The 16,854-nt window shown below is 37.2% G+C and overlaps 2 long non-coding RNA genes across 4 annotated transcripts in view; one reads left to right on the top strand and one right to left on the bottom strand.

Moving 5' to 3' along the window:
* LOC132345662 (uncharacterized) overlaps positions 1-16,854 on the bottom strand; it is a 183,425-nt gene that overhangs the window by 96,314 nt on the left and 70,257 nt on the right. For both annotated transcript variants that reach the window (XR_009495123.1, XR_009495122.1), the window contains exon 2: positions 4,122-4,194. This is a non-coding gene — a long non-coding RNA (uncharacterized lncRNA). The remainder of the gene's footprint in view (positions 1-4,121; positions 4,195-16,854) is intronic.
* LOC104970940 (uncharacterized) overlaps positions 1-16,854 on the top strand; it is a 56,434-nt gene that overhangs the window by 5,085 nt on the left and 34,495 nt on the right. The window lies entirely within an intron of this gene.

Below are 16,854 nucleotides of genomic sequence, written 5' to 3'. Positions count from 1 at the left end.
ATTCTTTTCTGCTTCAGTCTTACTTCAAGTGGTAGGAAAAAGGCTTGGGTAAAACTAAAGATTATCTAACATCATGATTTTCAAACTATGTTCCCTTGAGCTCTCGGGCTCTCTGGGGATACTTAGGGCCATGGAGGAAGGGAGGCCAAGTAGCCTCTTACCTCTTGCCTTTATCTGCTGTGACTGTTAGAGTTCCATGTAAGATGGGATAACCATGCTGGAAGGAAGAAGTAAATATCTTATGGATAAAGAAACGTTATCCATAAGATAACCAGGGTTTACTTAATGTACCACTCCGAGTCAGTAACAATATCAATTTTTTGGCACAATTTCTTGTGCCTTAGTCTTAAACTCACTCTACTAAACCACAATAAACTTTCCCTACACATCTACAGATCTTTTTGCATAGTCATCCTAAACAATATTACTAAAAACACACACTAAGAGATCCATAAGTCAATGTTCAAAACCAAGATACTTACTGAGAATACAGCATCCAGATATGTAATACAACTGAGTAAAGGTTGTAGCCCCAAATCATGCCCTTTATTTGGCAATAACATTAAATTTTTGGTTCATTATTATAGCCCTTAGGTAAAATACTGATTCATCTATTTTTAGTAAAGTAATATTTGGGGAGTATTTTTAAACTTTTAATTGTGATTTAAAAAAACAGAACATAAAATTAACCATCTTAACTATTTTTATGTGTAAAATTCAGTACTGTTAATTGTATTCACATTTTGTGCTTAAGGGTATCGTGTACAGTGAAAGAAATTAGAACTTAAATTCAAAAGATAATTAAAGAAAGTAAAGCTGAATGAAGATGCTACTTTTCCCAAACTGTGTTTTATGGAATAGTCTTTCTATAAGATGTGCCAAGTAAAAGAGGAACATAGTCAAATAATCTTTAAAATGTAGCATGTTATATCCTGCTCTAAGAAATTTACAGTGACAATTTGGACCTGAAAAACTCTGAGAAATCATATTGTAAATATCTCTTTGAACTTTGTATAATATAGAGTATCCTAAACAATTTTTTTCATAGACTTTCCTCACCTATTTTGCATTTTAAAAATCTATCTATTCTTCAGAGCTAACGTTTTGTTAAATACGTTTTGGGAAATTCTCTATAGAACTTTTGCAGATTAAAGAAAATAAAATTAAAGAAAACATAATGTTTATGTTATTTATGTTAACTGGTTCTGTATCTACCCATCCTTTATCCTCAATTTTTTGGACAGGATATTAATAGACATCCCATTAATTCAATCACTCAACAAATATGTAGGCACAATACTAAATGCCAGGAGTATAGTAGTGAGGAAATCAACTGGGGCCCATGATCTTACAGAGCTTCAGGAAAAAAAATCACCCGAAGTGCTCTAGTGTCTAAAAAAGAAAAGGAAATAGAAGAAGCACAAGCAATTTTAGCTCTCTCTGGCACTCACATCTGGTTATTTTTGTTTTCCCTAATTCTAAAATGAGAGAAGAGGGAAAGGAAAAAAGAAAAGCAGAATATCAATCTGTTTACAATCTGTTCTTTGAATAGAGATATGCCATATTCTCCTGAGGTCTACTTATGCATCAATTAGATCTATGATAATTCTCTAATAATCCAAAGATGGGCTTCCATTGTTTATAACAAGGGAGATGGGTAGGAATGGAAAGAAAGAAAAGAAAGCAAAGGAGGAAGGAGGGAAGAACTGCCGAAAGGAAGGGAGGGAAGAGGATGGGGGGAGAAAGAAAATGCAACACAGTGTTTTCTGCTCTTTCCTCCTATTGTAACTGCTTAGTTATTAATGTTACCTTCTATATAAGATAATTCTTTTTCAAGTGTAAGCTAAAGACCTTGCTTGTTCAACAACAGGCTGCATGTCATCACTGTCTTTCTAATAATTCAGGAATATCCCTCCATCAGATTCAAGCCCTACTTCTGTTAGGAAATATTTTCTTTAATTAACTCTACTAGCTCAGGCTCTGACCTCTATACTGGGGAATCTGTGTCTTCATCTGAGCAGATGTCTCCTAAGCAAAGGAAAAGACAGGCCCGTGGGTTCAGCTAGTACATGATTCTCTAGAACTATCCCAGCCCAAGAATGCCTACACAAAAATGTTAGACATAGTCCTACCAAAAGATGTTCTTGAAAGGTTTAGGAAGAGCCTTGCCTTCTTACTGGATGGTTTCCTCAGGTCTGTTTTCTTGAGTAGAAGTCAATGACCTGAGGGGTAGCTCCTGTATATGCTACTTGAAAGTAAATATTGTAGATTACTGGTCTTTGATCATAGAAATTTAGGAAGAAGGAAAGGCTGCAAAATTTATAAGAGAAAAATAAAAAAGCTTACAACTAAGAGAGAAAAAAGGAAGACCTATGGTTTATTGGCTACATTTGCCATCACTGATGTGCCACAGGTGATTCTATAAATTGGTTCTGAGCTGCATTCTCTAGGAAATCACAACTTCATTTTGTTCTTTCCCTCCAACTCCTCCCAGCAATTCCTTCAATGGAAATAATGTGAGATAATATCATTGTCAGAATACTATGAGGAAAGGACTTAGTAAAGAATTTGGGATTTTCAAGTTTAAAATTAAGAGCTGTGTTAGTCTGGTTTCTTGTTCTAGTTAGCTGGGAATCAATTTTCTAATTCATTCTCCTCTCTGTCATTTGCCTGTTGATAATATGCTAGGCCACTGCACTATTTGTCCTGTTTTATTCCTTTTAATTAACTTTTAAAAATCAATTATGATTACTTGCATGGATTTCTATTCTCTCTTCTCATCAAATTTGTTTGGCTTATTTTTTATTTACACACCACTACCCACTGCTGTGAATTAACAATAACAAAAAATCTGCACTCCTCCCTTCTACCTCTTGAACTGGAGAAACAGTTAGCTAATAAGAGGCTAAATGAGCCTTAGAGTATAGAGAAGCAGGAATCCTTAAATTATTTAAATTGAAAAATGGCTGGTTTTACAATCAGAAAAACTCAAGTGGACTGTAAGCCCTACTTGATTGTCCCCCCCTTATCTGGATGATCTTGTAATGACAGCTGGAGTTATCTACCATCAGCATCACTGTCCACAAAAGCGTCTCCTCTCTCTGCTCCACTCTGCAGCAGCCCTGGGGAGCTGGAGTTGTTTCAGGGGAGAGGGTCCTAGAGGACTGGAAACTGTATTAAAATGCAAAGCTGTCTCTAGTGACAATAAAAGCTCAGTAAACAGTGACAGATCTTTAGACTAGAAAACTGAGATTTCATACAGTGCCACCAATAGCCTAGGGTCAGTGTAAAATAAAAAGCAATGTGAAATAAAGAGCAGAGTAAAATAAAGACTAAGAGCTGGAAGGAAAGGAAAATACCATGTTTCAGTGTTAGCAGTGCAACAAATGCCGTGTGTCAGACCAGGCCTTGCAGATTTCTGTCTCAGGAAGCAACCCAGTCAAATGTATTGTGGGAAGTCAGGATAGTGTCTGCTTTGAAAGATTAGGGAAGTACCCCCCAAACATTCCTGATTTTCTCTCCATAAGCAAGTTTTTCTTGAGCTGTATCCATGAATTTTCTGAAACTTTTTGTTGCTAATAGTATTAGTAGTAATAAGATGGTAACAGCAATCTATCACACTTTTTGAAAGTCCTTCACTTCATTTGCCATACTGCCACAAGGAATCAAATCTTCAACATATATTTTATGTTATTTGCCCAATTTAATCGATTGCATTATAAAATAAAATCAAATTTATTTGACATTGTGTCCATTTAACTCAAAGGACTCCACATAATATTACTCACTAATAAGTTGAGAAGCTGAAAATTAAGATGCCAAAGTATAATTAAGTCATTTGTTACAAACAAGGAAAATTAAAAACATGATTCAAGTGATTTCAATTTGAGAATGCTAAGCTTTTCAAAAATCCCTCTTTATCTTGCATTCAAATTCCTTACTAGAAAAAAAATTAAGCACAAAAGTAATAAATAATACTTTAAATAGCTCAGTACTCATAAAAATCAAAGTACTCATAAAAATCAAAGTTCCCTGTGATTTGAAAACTTTCTCAGGAGAGATTTATTAATATTATCATCACCACCATGACAACCACCTACAGCCACTTATTGAGTGCTTACCATATTTCTCCCCAGCCCTTCTTTCTCCTCCAAGCCTCATGTTTAAGCTCATTTTCCCTTCTGCTCAGGAACCCTGAAAAGCAAAAAAAAAGCAAAAAACAACAACAACAAAGTGTTGATCTAAATTACCTAATTGACAATTTCTCTCTTTATTCAACTAGCAAGTTCAGCTAACAAATGAAAAAGCTGAACGGAGTACCCCATTCCTTCATGTTCAGCAGAAAATATTAAAATTACTGGTCAGATCACAATTACTCAAATTATCAGAGGAACCCCCTAAGTATGTAATACTTTTGTCCTTATTTTTCCTAAAAATATTTTGTTTACATTTGACCTGTTTATATACTGATTTTTGTGATGATAAAGCCTGGTAGAGTTACTTAAGATGTTTTTTCCATTTTCAGTTCAAAGATGCCTTAAGGTGTGACCTTGTACACCAGCTTCCTTCCCCAATGTAAGAAAACAAGATCCTCTCTGTCCCCAAAAACAAGACTGGGCACTGGAACACAGAGAGGCCCCTTTGTCCAGCTCCCTCCACCACCCCCATTAATATGCACTGCTGCAAATGAGGCCCAGTGAGGAACGCTTTTGACTTAGGAGATTGGATTTTTTGCAAAACCCCAATCTTTGTTCCACAAGGACACATGTCAAATGACAGTCCCCCATAGTAATTGTAACTCCACCATGTTCTCCCATTCAGGATACTGTTCTGGTGTGCAAGTGAGTGAAAACAACGCTGTTACAAGGATAACCTTGAGTTTTCTGGAATTAATTCTTAAACCCGAAAACTTATCATTTCACGTTTCTTGTAACATATCTCAATCACAGCAGATCATGACACACACACCAAAGTCTTGTGGACAGTGGGGCTGAAAATACCCATTTAGCACAACTAACAGCCAAACAAGAAGAGCTAATAAATGAGGAGATCCTTTGATCCCTAGAGCTAACCAGAGATGCAAGAGAGCACTCTGAACTACCACTGCCTCTTAAGAAACTTTCTGTAAATGATAGGATCAAATCCTACTGCTCTGCTCCTTCCAGCCTGGTACCTTTCATACCAAGTTGGCTCAACAGCCTTAATTTTATGAGGCGGGGCAGGACAGAGGGTGTTTACATTAAACTAGATTTTAAATAACTGTGCGTGTGTGTGTATGTGTGTGTGTGTGTGTGTGTTGCTTAGTTGCTCAGTCGTGTCTGACTCTTTTCGATCCCATGGACAGTAGCTCACTAGGCTCCTCTGTCCATAGAATTCTCCAGGCAAGAATACTGGAGTGGGTTGCCATTTACTTTTACAGCAAATAACCTTAAGATACCAAAATATTCTTAATAGTATGAAATTAATTCTGTGCCCTGTGACTCAATTTCTTTTTATTAACTGCATTTTTGGCATGGGTTAACTTGGACTTTACATTGAAAAACAAAATTAATTTTGAAATTTTCAGTGCTCAAAAGTGCAATGACTTTCTGGAGAGCTTTTAAAAAGACAATTAAAATCAGACTCTCTGAGAATGGGACCAAGTCATCGGTAGTTTTTAAAGCTCCACAGATGATTCCAAGGTGTAACCAAGATTAAGACCCACTGGTCTAAGGAGGGGGAAAAGGGCAGGAGAGGGAAGTTAGTACAGGGCAATCTTGAGAAACTGTGGTCATGCAATTATAATTGGTGTTATTTAGATTTGTCAACCTGATATTCTTAAAGCTGCCAATGACATTGGAGAGATGGGCCTAAGATGTTCCCCAACGGCAATCATTTGCTGTCTCCCTGTGCCTCTATCCTTGGAGCCTCATATCCCTGGGAGCCAGGGCAAAAAGAAGTGCTGACTTCTGCATAGCTGCAGAATTCTCTTAAAATAGATTCATTAAAATCTTTCTCTACTTCTTTCTCTTTAGAGGCAGGTAGAAGTAGATAGTCCTATACCTACTACAGACTTCCTCAGAATACACAGATTCAGACTAGAGTGAAAAATATATATATATATGGTATATCTATTGCAAGCAAGGTGCTAACTTAACCTGTACTACCACCTCATGAGTCAGATATTAGATGTGCCTCCATTTTACAGGTGAAGATACTGAGAAAAAGCAACATAAGAAGGCTGCTCAAGGTCATACAGCTAAAACGTGTCTAAATCTGGACTTTTTACTACTCTAAGACAGATGGAAAACTGACCAAAGGTCACCCCAGCCATTCATGGACAGCTGTCTGTGTCAAAGCAATTCTTCATTCTTTAGGTAGAGAATCAAATTAGTATGCTAATTGTGTTCTTTGCTAGTATGTGTAAGCAAGCATTATACTCACAGACATAGAAAAAAATCTTAGTATTCAGACACCATTATGGTATATTTGTCCTCTTTTGAAACATCATCACTAGTTCTCATAACCAATTTAAGTCTATTGGAGTTTCTTTGATTAAAAAAATGTTTGAAATAGCTAAGAGAACCCAGCATATGCATCTAAGCTCAAGCTTACATGGAACCTTTGAAAACAGTGTATGACTCCTTTATATAACCTTTTTTTTTTTTTTTTTTTTTGATTTGTGCTTAGTCGCTCAGTCATGTTTGACTCTGCAACACCACGGACTGTAGCCTGACAGGCTCCTCTGTCCATAGGATTTTCCAAGTAAGAATACTGGAGTCAGTTGCCATTTCCTCTTCCAAGGGGATCTTCCCGACCCAGGGATTGAACCCTAGTCTCTTGTCTCTCCTTCACTGGCAGGTGGATTCTTTACCATCATGCTAACCTTTTTTGATACTGAACTTTTAAATTTTTATTGGGGTATAGCTAACTTACAATGTTGTATTAGTTTCAGGTGTACACCAACGTGAATCAGATATACATATACAAATATCCACTGTTTTTTAAGATTCTTTTCCCATATAGGCCATTACAGAGTAGAGTTCCCCGTGCTATACCGAAGGTCCTTATTAGTTAACTATTTTATATATAGTAGTACAGTAGGCACCCAATATGCTACTGGAGATCAGTGGCACTGACTCAATGTACGTGAGTCTGAGTGAACTCCAGGAGTTGGTGATGGACAGGGAGGCCCTAGATTCATGGGGTCGCAAAGAGTCGGACACGACTGAGTGACTGAACTGAATTGAACATACATGTTAATTCCAATCTCCCAATTTATCACCCCACCACCCCAGAGTAAATGGAAATCTTGAATTCACGGTGCTAGAAGAGAAAAAAAAAAAAAAATACATCTTGTACGGTCTCCCTGTGAAGTCCTACTTTGTGAGCATAACTGGGATTTGGCGTCAACCCCAAACAGCTGGAGCCATCTGTTTCCTATTTTGTAAACTTTTACTCAACCAGAAATCACTAGCTACCTAAAGAAACAGCCTAAGGTAAAACTTGCCCTTTATTCAAGCACTGCCTTGAGTAAATTGTGTCTACTATGTGCTAGGCACTGTTGCTCTAGCTATTTCATTTTTACCCCTTTCCCAACTTACTAGCTCTCCTGTCCCTCTTCTTCTCACACTCCCAAAGGCCTTTTCTCTGTCCTTCTACACCTCGGAGCCAAAACCTGCTCCTCAATTTTTCATTTATATGAAGGCAGAAGTACTTGATAACAGCTAACAATAATTATGATTTCCAAGGTGATGTGCATTTTCACAGTGATCAAATTCTTTATTCTAAAAGGGCAATGGTCTTCTAATTTCCAAGCAATGGTTCCCTGGAGATTGATGAAGCTTGCTCTGATCTTGTCACTTCATGGCAGCCTATGGCTCTCCTGAGGTCAAGTCCATGCCTTTCCAAGTTTTTATCCCAAGTATTTGGCACAGTGACAAACATATCTGGCACTCAATAATGAAGGAAGCTCTGGCCTGAGGCAAGCAAGTTACAATAACAAGTTGCTGACACGAATGAACGAGAAGGTGCTGGGTTAGTTTTGAGCCAAAATACCATCAGGAGAGGCCAGGTAGAATAATAAGAGGAGATAACCCAGAGCCATCATTTGAACTCTCCTAGAAGCCTGTGTTAGTTTTGAGAGATTCCTGGGAGTTCCCGTTAGCTCTAGGATCTACAGATCTGGTTTTACTTAGAAGCTCTGCTACTTTTCAATTTGTTGAATGGAACTGGGATAACAAGTAACTGAATTATTTTCAAAAAATCAATACTGAGCATCTGCTATGAGCCAGGAATGCTGCTAGGCATTGCAGATACAGCAGCATAAAATCTAGCTCCTGCCCTCATAAAGCTAATATTCTACTTAAAGAGTCTGGTGTGAAAGCATTAATTACATAATTTAGTATTTAACTGGAGTCATATTCAGCACTACAAAGGAAAATTGCAGGGTGCTAAGAAAGCATATAACAGAGGGACATGATCTAATACAGAAGATGAGACAAAGCTTCTCAGAAAAAAAAAAAAGTCATTTAAGCTGATTCCTGAAAGATAAGGAATTAGGAAAGGAATTAGGTGGGTAGAGTAGACATTTCTAATAAGCACCTTTACCATGTGATATACTAGATTCACTAGAGCTAATCCTGAGAACTGTCTCAACTCCTTTTCTTGATGTTGTTCATGAAGTAAAACTTTTGAGACCTTTGCAACAAGTTAGCCTATTCAAGGCTCTGAATTCAGACAAAAGGAAACACTGGCATAGAAAAAGAAATCATTTCCATACAGTCAACAACTTGCTGAGGCACACACAAGTATACTGGGATCCCATCCATGACTGCTCTTCTGTGCTCTCACCTAGGTTATTAGCATGAACGCCCATTTGACTTACCCCATCAGCAGGCCAGCAGCTCAAATTCTAAAATTACCATAGACTAGACTTTCGATACGGTTCTATCCAAAAACCTTGGGCAAAAGAAAAGGAATTAGGAAAAAGGAAATGAGACAAGGCCCTGAAGACCTCAGAGAGAGTCTGATCTGTGTAAGGGGTATTTTAACCATTCCACTCACCCTTCTTTTAATACGGAGCCAATTCTTTGTAAGTTTGCAAAAAGACATTTCCAAGCTCATCATGCTATTTTATACATCACCTTTCCTTGGCCCTTGGTGCCCTTCTTCAGCTAATTAAATTCTTGTTCCTAAACTTTAACCTCTGGTATTTTATCTTCTTACCTTACTGTCCCAATCGAGATCTCCCTTTTTTGTGCTTTCACAGAAAGCTGTACTTTAATACCTCATCAGTTATAATAACTGATTTACTTATCTGACTCATCTATTTCTTGTGGGAGTAAGTTCCTTAAGGGCAAAGCTCATTTTTAATCATTTTTATATCCCTAGTTTCTAGCAGAGTACTACTTTAAAAATCCACTGAATGAATTAATGCTCACGTATGATACTTTTCTTAGCCTCTAGACAGACACGGAGGTTTAGATTTTATATATCTAGTAAATGGACACGGAAGCCTGGCGTGCTGCAGTCCACGGGGTCTCAAAGAGTCGGACACGACTGAGTGACTGTGAAATGAACTGAACTATCTAGTAAATAAGTCTTGTTTTGTACATAGGAAATTTTTTGACTCATACCAGCCTGAAATTCTCCATTTAAAGATAAGTCTGCTGTGATTATCTTAACAAGGCTGTTGTTCTATAGTCTTCCTTTGAAAACATCTTAAGAACTAAGTAGACCAGTATACATGGCCCCACTGACTAATAGATCAGTCAAAAACATGATTAGTTTTGATGTTCAACACTGAATAAGATTCAACCATATGCATGCTGCTGCTGCTGCTGCGTCACTTCAGTCGTGTCCGACTCTGTGTGACCCCATAGACAGCAGCCACCAGGCTCCTCCATCCATGGGATTTTCCAGGCAAAGTACTGGAGTGGGGTGCCACTGCCTTCTCCAAACCATATGCATAAGTCTGATCTTTTAGATAGTGCATTTTAAATAACTTCCATGTTTCATATTCCAAGCTAGAAGCAAGGGAAGAATAAACTATGCCTAGCAAGATACTTATCAAGTAGTAAATACTTAAATATTTAATGAGAAAAAGAAAAGATATTAATAAAGGAATAACTAGATACAAGTATAAATATAGCACAATCCACAGGAATCAAGTTATAAATTAGAATAAGAAACTTATCATTGTCCAAAATGACTAAGCCATCAAACATAAAAAAATAAAAGCTATTGGAGAGTCACATGGAATCAAAATAGAATCAAAACATCATTCAAATATTGAAAAAGAGTATGTCTGAAAAAAAAAAATACTAACCTGGAGGAGGCAAAATTTGGTAAATGAGGACAATATATTATAAACTCTAAAGAAATCCCCATACCACCCAATCTTTCTTCTCACACCCATCCTCCTCCCCATCCACCCCAACACGCACAATCACCATCCTCAGGTACACACATCATGGTTGTCTTGTCTATCTTCTCTTCCTAAAATAACTTTGATCTGCAAAAGAGGAAGTGAGAGATGATAGCAGGATAAAAGAAAGTTTCCTCCAGCTAAAATTCTCCTCTTCCAGTTCTGCCTATTATTCTTCAAGAAAATGTGAAAGTAAAAGTTGCTCAGTCATGTCCAACTCTTTGTGACTCCATGGACTATAGTCCATGGAATTCTCCAAGCCAGAATACTGGAGTGGGTAGCCATTCCCTTCTCCAGGAGGATCTTCCCAACCCAGGGATCGAACCCAGGTGTCCCACATTGCAGGCAGATTCTTTACTAGCTGAAGCCTTTACCACCAGGGAAGCCGAAGAATACTGGAGTGGGTAGCCTATTCCTTCTCCAGTGGATCTTCCTGACCCAGGAATCAAACTGGGGCCTCCTGCATTGCAGGCAGGTTCTTTACCAACTGAGCCACTAGGGAAGCACCATTATTCTTCAAAGACTGGCATAATTGCCACCTCTTCTATGAAAACCTTTTTTGATCTACTATATAGCCCCCTAACTAATTGCCTCCTTCCTCTGCACTATCACCACAAGTTACCTCTTCCCCTCTTTTGCAATTATTTTATTAAAATCTTTTATTGCAGTTGCTTCCATCTGTCCTTCCTCTAGGACAGCAGCTTTGAAAGAGGTGCTGGGTCTCATTTACCTTTATATTCTGTTCTCCCTCCCTCTGTTCTTCATCCCTAACCCAGAATCTGGCAAAAAATAGGAACTCAGAAAATGTTGTATGGAAAGGAAGAAAAAAGAAAAAAAGGAAGTTCATTTCTGATGAAAAAAGCCATTTGTCTTTCTTCAAAATATTTTGTCTTTTCAAATTCAGGGGCAGCCTTTTATTCCCGAGGTGTTAGGGCATGTGCCCTTAAACACCTTACTTTGGCAAAGAGCCCAAATTCCATTTCCAACCAGCTGAGTCATTTTCAGTTTCTTTGTAGTTCATTCATGCTTTCCGCCTTCATTGACACATTAACATTTCATGGTGAGTGGGTCCTGTTCAGCTGGCAGCCCCTCAGCCCCACACCTCTAAGCTGTACTCACTTCACTAGTTCCCAATTGCCTGCCTCTTGGGAAGCTCTCTGTCATCAGCATCATCTAGCTGGCAGAGTTGTCTGTCTGCTGTTGTCACACCTAAGTTATGATACTGAACAACATGAAGCAAACTCGGAGACTGAGAGACCTCTGTTAGAGGCTATTTTCTCTCATATGTTTTTTTCAAAAGCACCTAGTTTAAGAAAATAAGAGAAATACAAATAATTAAAGAACTGGATAGGTCTAATATCAGCTTAATTTGGTATCTTGTTAAAACCTCTCATGTTTATTCTTCTCAAATACCTATACTCTGTACCTCCATGTCGTCTGCAACAGGGACACTCAGTGAGTTTCTAGCTTGATCTTATTTTGTAGGTAATAAATTTAATATCTTAACCTCAAAAACAGTAATACTCCATGAACAAATTTAGTAACTAAAAATCTAGCATCTCTAAAGCATGGCATACAAAGGTTTCTGCTCATTGACTTCCAAAAGGAAATCATACATGCATACACATATAAATATCTGTTACAAGGTTAGCATTTCAGGATTGACTTTCATGCCTTAGGCCCTTAGTAGGTGTTCAATAACTCCCCACAGAGACACTGATTCGTTTTAGTAGCTTCCTGTTATTTCCAAAGAAACAGTATTTTCCAGACTTTTCTGATCAACAAATGAAATGTACATTTTTTTAAAAGCTGTAGAAATAGAATAATTCATATTGCAAGGTTATTTATGACCAGCCAGACCCTCATCTTGCTCTACGGGTCTCTGATAATCACCTATTTCAGAAGCCATTAGCCTTCTGTGTGTTGTTAAGCACTCTTCACTGTAACGTGTCTATGCCTTTGTATTCTAGGGGGAGGAATGGTGTGTACTCAAGTAACAGACCTCTGTTGACCAAGTAAGAAAGTCTTTGATACACAAATAGTACATTAAACTGCTTTTATTTGTTATTGTTGAAATTAAACAGTTTGTGGAATCCCTGCCCAAGTATGGGAACTTACAAAACCTTTGAGAATATGTACATTAATTCAAATTTTTAATGTTACTCAAACACAGACTTATAAGGAAAATGCACACTGAAAGGATGTAACAGTCAAAGCTTAGGCACTTATAGGAGGACAGCAGGAGCTGGATTTAACAATGATTTTAGAACCACTGTTTTTTAAAAAGGAGGCGAAATATTGCTTTTACTGTTTTCAGATAATAATGACTGTTGTTGCAAATTATAAAATTTAATTAGCTATATAAATGCCAGAGGAACAAATAGTGTGCTATTGTCTTGATATCTTTCCAGAAATTAGTCTTTTAAAATAAATTTGCCATATTAATCATCTAAAAATATTTTTGATCACTGAATTAATAGTTTGCAGCCTGTTTTCAGGTACTCATTGCCATAGGTGATTGCTTCTTAATTACTACATGGGTTCTTTCTATTCACTCATATTAATTCATGTTTTCTGGCACAGTCCCAAAAGGCAGCCTTGCCCTATATCTTCTAATTACTTCTATAATTGAATTTGCCCACTTTTTCTAACCTATTTTTTAAACTGACTGTGTTTGTTCATGGTTTATTGTGTCTTTTTTGTGTCAGTTCTCTGCAAGCAGAATGTACATTGATTCTTTCCTCGTTTCTCATTAATTTTCAAGAGCTTTGCTGCATGTCTGTTTTTTCAGTCTGTCAGACCTATTGCTGAACCAAAAAAATAAAAAGACTCTTATTATTAAAGGTTAGGTAAAATAGACTGAAGTTAATTAATTCATTAGTAACTCTGAGCCAATTACTGAAGCCTTCTCTTATTTATATACTTGTTAACAAGACAGAAATGAGAAAGGCCAATTACAGGCACATGTCCTTCAGAAGTTCAGCAAACCCAGAGCTTATGCATTTATCAATAGTCATCCAAAAAATATTCAGTTAATCTATTATATATGTGAAACTACATTAAAAATTTTTTGACTAACATTCTATTCCATTCTGTTGATAAATTCTAACATGTTTTTGCCCCCATCCAGATATCTTTAATCTGTCTAAATTCTTCTAAAATTATCTCAGTGTATTACTTAGCCTTACAGCAATTACAAAAATAGAAAAAAAAATATTTTCTGGTTTGCAGCATTTTCTTCTTTATAAGCTTTTAACTGATAAAAGCTCAAATAACTGATTAGCAGATTCAGTATACTAGAACTCTTTAAATATATTCCACTTGATTTTTATTATGTCAGAACTTTACAACATGCAGAAAGGCAGTTTTTCCCAGATTTTTCCTGGTGACCAGTATAAAAAAATTTAACTTGTTCATCCATACAAACTACCTTCACAGTACATACTATAACCATTACTTCCCCTTCCTTACCTCAGAAATATTTTAATTTAAATGGATTTAGGAGGGAAGGGGGGTGATGAGTGGTTGATTAGTTTTTTTATACATTTATATTCTCTTTATAGGTTTGTGTCACCATGGGACCAACAAATCAACAGAATGAATTGACATTAGTGTCTCAATACACTGACTGGTTGTTTGGTGGAATTAAAACTTGAGGCTTTTTTTTCCCTCAGTTTTTTCTTACTTTTGAAATATTGTATAGACATGGTTTTCCATAGTCAAGTGATGCCAGGGTTACTGCTCCCTTAGTTTTCCCACAGTTCCAAATGTATTCAAACTTAATCGATTATTTGATAACATGGTAAGAACAGTCACAGTATTACAAAATAAGAAAGAATCTCAGCAGATGGTTAGTTCAGGTCTTCTATTCTTAGAAGACCAAAGAATAAAATTTTATAAAAGGTAGTATGCCTTTCTTGATACTTTCTACATCTGAAGTTAATACTTTCTTGCCTCTAAATTTTCCTATCCTCTTATTTATAACCATTTTATGAAGTTTTTCACTTTTTATGGTGCATTATAATAACTTGTATCTTTTTTTCTGCTGAATTGTTACTTAATTGAGGAAGAAACTGTGTTTTATGCATTTTGTAGTCCTAACACTTAGCACAATGCCTGGCAAATAGTAGGCCTTCAATAAATACATACCAACAGAATTAGGAATGAGGAGTCCATAATCTCCTTTTAATGTGTTCGTTGTCTAACCTCCCTCACTGTCTGAGCTAAAGAGTCTCCTGCTTGAAATCAATTAGTGTATCTTGGTTTTATGTGGTAACTACAGTAAATGGATAACAAATGTTCCATTATTAATTCAGTATGTAAGCGTCTCTGCTCAAGATTAAAAATCTATAGTAATTTTTCCTCAGATGAACTGTTTCTCATTCCTTTAATTACTATCTGACTAATTTTTTATGACTTTACCAGCCTCGAGTTTGTTACTTTGGGCCAAGACCACACAGGCCCTTGTTAACACTCTTCCCAATTCCATGTGCGGTGTGGTCTCGGTATCTTCATCAACACCTATGTGGAACAGAAATTAGATTTCCCAGATTCCTTTACCTTCTTCTACCCATAAGTTCTCCAAACCCCTGCGGCAGTGACTGGTTTTCCTTCTGTTGCTTTTTTTAAATATTGTCCTTGCCTCTCTTTTCTTTTTACCCTTTCTTCCTTCCTTCGTCTCTTTCCCTGACCTCCCTCCTTTTCTTTCCTATTTTTTTTAATAAGGTATCTCATTGCTCTATCTCCTAGTAACAGCATTTTTTATGTTTATGATGATTTTCCAGTGTATGAGCTCTTTTCACAGGTATCACCTTATTTAATTCCTACAGGCTATTATGCAGATAAGGAAACTAAAATTCAAAGAGGTGAAGGGACTTGCTCAAGGCCACACAGCTAGTTAGAACTTCGGGTTTTAAATTCCTGATTTGTCTGCCAGTGAGTACAAAATCCTGAAGGCCCCTTTCCTTAGATAGTTCTTTATGTGAGGAAACTATCAAACAATTGGATTTGCAGCCAACTAAATGATTTTTCCAGTAATTATACAGATCACTCTAAGGGGAAAAAATGTCACCTAGTAGTTTAGGGGGCGTATATCATGTGAAAACGCATATTCTGACTCAGTAGGTCTGCATTTCTAATGAGTTGTCTGGTGGTCTGGGGGCCGAGACTTCAGTCCACGGACCTCACTTGAAGTAGTTAGTCTAGTCACAGAGTGAGGCTCTGGAGTTGGAGGGACTTGATTCAAGTCCTGGCTTTTCTATTTACTGTAATCTGGGGCAAGCTACTTAGTCCCTCTGACCCTCAATTTCTTCATCCTTAAATGAGGATAGTAATATGTATCTTGCTGAAAGCCAAGGGAACTGACTTTCAATGAACTGGCCTGCTTCCTCTCCATACTACCACCTGATCAATCTTCCTAAGGTCTCCCTCTACTCAGACACTTCCCAGGGAGCCTCACCGCCTGGTGAATTACATACAAACTTCTCCCCTCGAGGCTCAAACCTTCAAAAATATTATAGCCAAAGTTGCCTTTCTAATTTTATCCCTCCTTACTTCTTACTCACACCTTGTATGTCACCAACACATTAGATTTCTATTTTTTCTTCTTGATTCAATTTTGTTCCACTCAGCCTTCATCACATCTCTTTCATTCTTCCTTTTAGTCCCTTTTCCCATCCAGGCTCTTAATGGGAGTGCTTTCCTGCTCTCCATCTCCTCTCATTCCTAACTCCCACACAGAGCTAGATAGGCATGTCTGGATCTGAATTCTTCTAACACTCTGTTTATATCTTGGTTGGTTGGTTTTGTATCCTTTCTTATGTCTTAGTTATTTCTACAATTATATCATATCCTATTAGACTCTAAGTTCCTTGAGGATGGGATCCAGTATTGTCCAGACATCAAGGAACATAACTTTGGGGTGCACAGAGCTGGGTGCATATCTCATGAGGCTCCACCATTTACCAGAATAAGTCTCCTAACCTGTCTTAGCTCCATTTTTCTCATCTTTATTTTTGTTTTCTCATCTTTAAAGTATGTGCCAATAATTACCAAACTTGCAGAGTTACCGGGGAGAAATGCTGTATGTATAAAATACCTCACACAGTATCCAGCACATAATAAGAGCTCATGTCAGTGAAACTGAATAGATTAGAACTGACCATGTAATCCCAACAGAACTCAGACATTTATCCTAGCGTCTGAACAACTGGACCCAAGCCCAGGCTTCCAATCTGTGTGAACATTTTAACATTTTCTTTTCTGGCTATGTTTATGTAAGTGTTAAGTCTTATCAGAATGTTCCATATTCAGCCTTCTTCGAATGAAACTACATTTGTTGATCTAGCACCCAGTGAGTATAGTTTAAAGTGATATTAGAAGGCAACACAGTATAGTTAAAAAAAAGTATATGGTTTCTAGTTAAACCTGAGTTTGAATCTAAACTG

The sequence above is a fragment of the Bos taurus genome, chromosome 1, assembly GCF_002263795.3.
Source record: "Bos taurus isolate L1 Dominette 01449 registration number 42190680 breed Hereford chromosome 1, ARS-UCD2.0, whole genome shotgun sequence".
Lineage (NCBI taxonomy): Eukaryota > Metazoa > Chordata > Mammalia > Artiodactyla > Bovidae > Bos > Bos taurus.
The sequence above is the reverse complement of the archived record's forward strand: the minus strand, read 5'-3'. Positions and strand labels throughout refer to the sequence as shown.